This window comes from Herpailurus yagouaroundi, unplaced genomic scaffold, assembly GCF_014898765.1.
Source record: "Herpailurus yagouaroundi ecotype Mexico unplaced genomic scaffold, PumYag 28, whole genome shotgun sequence".
Classification (NCBI taxonomy): domain Eukaryota; kingdom Metazoa; phylum Chordata; class Mammalia; order Carnivora; family Felidae; genus Herpailurus; species Herpailurus yagouaroundi.
Window position 1 is genome coordinate 71,756,413 of NW_024412376.1, and position 3,681 is coordinate 71,760,093.

Consider the following 3,681-nt stretch of genomic DNA (forward strand, 5'->3'; position numbering starts at 1 on the left):
GAGATGGCATGAAGCTACTGCTAAACTTCTGACCATATGTTAGAAGGAAGACCGTGGTTGACAGTGGGTAACTGAAACTGCCTAAACAAAACCGTGGATATGAGGGGACTGCTATAATTTATATCACTGTTCACACTGATAACCTTCCAAACACCAGAGACCCTAAGTTTTGAAACATCTTGACCTTAACAGCCAACATCTCCCTTCCAGCTTCCCACGTAGCTAGCAAACTTGGAGCATATCATCACCTCCACTGATTAACCTCCAAAATCTGATAACAGCAGTAGTTTGAAATCTTACAAGGTGTGCATCCTTCAAAGTCTGAATTTCTCTGCACAATTCTTCATTACCCCCTATAGATCCCTCCTTCTAGCCTCACTCAATTCCTTACCAAGCCTGACCATGGTCAATCAGTAAGCCATGTTCTCTCATAAGCAGCCAAGAATTGACCTGTTGTTTTACATACCTCAGCAGTTTCTAATTCTATGTTAATATTGCCGTTTCTCTATATCCAATTGAAATGACTAAACATAGCAAAATTCACATTATTGTGCTAGTTGGCCTCACTACAAGGCATGGAGTCTAACTACAACTGAAATAATGAATATTAATCACTAATTATTACTTTATTTATCTTAAATTGTCTTCAATAACTCCTCTCCCCAGTAGTCTTGACTTTTGCCCATCTCTGAATGCAGTCAAATCTATGAGCAAATGACTTCATCTCCTGTTCATTTAAAATGTTAAAATTACTCAAATTACTTTTCCTCTTTCTCTAATGTTCTTTAATTCCTCAGTTTTTATTTACTTTTGGACACAAAGGAAGGAGATGACCAAAATAATTGAAAAAAATAAGGATTTGCCATTTTTTTGCTGGGTAACCTTAAGCTAATTCTTTATCACATCAATTTCTTCATGTGTAAAATATATATACCTTAAAGATGTTCTGAAACAAGAGAGATATTCTAAGACCTGACAGAGAATACTCCATGGCTGATTATTTATCAAAGAAGTCCCTCCTTTCCTCTTCCCTTAAGCTCTTAATTTCATTATCTTTTTTTTTTGTCCAATCATCTGCTTTCTCTTCTACCTTTATAATTCACCCTGTCTCTTGACTATTTTCATCTCAGTTTGTGAACATATTAAATTTCCCCAGTTCTTAAAAAAAATCACCTTCTCTCCTTACCCTGTGTTTTCCTCAGGCTATTACCCCTGATCTCTACTTACCTCACAGGCATGCTATTCTTGATGATGGTCATCTAGGTTTATAGGCTATGCTTCTTTATTTAACCTCAATTTACCAACCCACTGACACCAGGATTTCTTGTCCACTATCTGCTAAAATTCTTCTTTTTCAAGGCTGCTTCATAATTTTTTAAAGTTTATTTATTTACTTTTTTTTTTTTACTTTTTTTTTAAAACATTTATTTATTTTTGAGACAGAGTGAGACAGAGCATGAGCAGGGGAGGGTCAGAGAGAGAGGCAGACACAGAATCTGAAACAGGCTGCAGGCTCTGAGCTGTCAGCACAGAGCCCGACGCGGGGCTCGAACTCACAGACCGTGAGATCCTGACCTGAGCTGAAGTCGGCCGCTTAACTGACTGAGCCACCCAGGTGCCCCTATTTATTTACTTTTGAGAGAAAGAGCATGAGCTGGGGAGAGGCAGAGGGAGAAAGGAAGACACAGAATCCAAAGCAGGCTCCGGACTCCAAGCTGTTAGCACAGAGCCCGACACAGGGCTCGAACCCACGAATCTCACAAGATCATGACCTTAGCTAAAGTTGGATGCTGAACTGACTGAGCCACCCAGGCACCCAATAGCTGCTTAATGATTTCTTAATTTCCAAATCAGATGGCTGGTTCTCTTCTCCATAAATTCCTGACCATACTCCAATATCAGAACTAGAATCCCCTCCCTACTGCCTCTCTTTCCCTTATAACTTTATGACACTGTATTCTTTTGGCCTTTTCTCATGCCTTTAATAAGGGACTCTATTCTATACTCTTTAACGGTTCATTTTTCTTTAGTTACCTCTTAAAAGTATATTACCTCAAATTCAGGACACAAAAATATTTTTAGCTGATATACCAAATTTAGTATCAAGTGTACTCATGGTATTATAAACTCATCATGCAGAATACTCCCTAGTGTATATATCAGCTTTGACCTTCCTACTATGTTCCAGTTCCATGTTTCTAAGTGGCTATAATGCTAGCTACACAGTAATACCCTGTTAGAACCTCAAATACATTAAATCAAAACTTGAATTCATATGCCCCATTCAAATCTGTTCCTTTATGTTTCCTTTCAGAGTTAATGGCACTTCCATATTTCCAGTCACCTTGATTTAGTGTTAAAGAAATATTTAAGTCTTTCAGCTAATTTAGTCAATCAACACATCCAGATAATTTTAATATAAAACATTCTGAGATCTGACCCCTTCATTTCACTCACTTTTTATTCTCTCAGATACTTATTATACATTTATTAACCTAAAACCAGAGCTTTTTCTAAAGTGGACTATAACCACTGCCCTATTCATTGTTTCTAATGCCTTTTATTTTTTATCATCTAAAACATAGATCTAATCTACATCACTACTATACTTTTTTTTTTTAAGTTTATTTATTTTGAGAGAGAGCATGAGCAGGGGAGGCTAGAGAGAAAGAGGGAGAGAGAGAGAATCCTAAGCTGACAGCACAGAGCCTGATACAGGGCTTGATCTCACACACCATGAGACCATGATCTTAGCAAAAACAAAGAGTAGGACGATTAACCAACTGAGCAACCCAGGCACCCCAACATCACTATTATCGTAGTGTCTTGTATAACTATCAAGAGAGATGGTTCACATTATGAAAAGAAAAATTACTTTTTCACAGATCAGGTTTGAGTGTGTGACCTAAGCACACCCTAATTGCAAAAGTTCTCATCTGCTATGCCTCTTACCCTGCATCATAATCTCTAACAATGCTGAACTTCATTTCCCTGCCACTGTCCCTGTCCATATGCTCATGATCCTTTCAGGATCACATCCTCTTGTTACATCAAAGCCAACTTTTAATACTCAGATTAAAAAGTCTTCCAGATTCAGATTTGTGTTGACAAAGGAGTACTTTACAACTTCATTCTAGAATAAGCCCAGTTTACCTTTATTGGAATTTTATATGCATTGGTGGTCCTGTATAAAATTGTCACTTTCTAAGAACATACGTTTTAAAACAATTGTTCAGACTGTGACCTACAGACTGACTGCATCAAAATCACTTGGACTGGCTGTTAAAAATCAGATCTCAGTGCCCCCTTTTGACTAACTACATCACTATCTAGGGATAAGGACCCAAGAATCTGCTTCTTAATAAATTGGTATTATATACACTAAAGTATGAGCACTATCAGTGAAGTGAAATAGTACTAACTTTGTAATCAGATACAGTTTCATCTGGTTCTGTGACCTCTTGGCATAAATTTTCATATCCATGAAAAAGAGAATAAAAAATAATAATAATATGTAGCACATGAATCAGGTGTGAAAATAAATCTAATAAAATATACCTAAAATATCATAGGCATTCAATGATATATAATTTTCCTTCCCTAACCCTATTTCCCACACACTCAGAAATGCCATATTGATATTTTATCAATTGATGAATATCTATCACAATACCTTATACA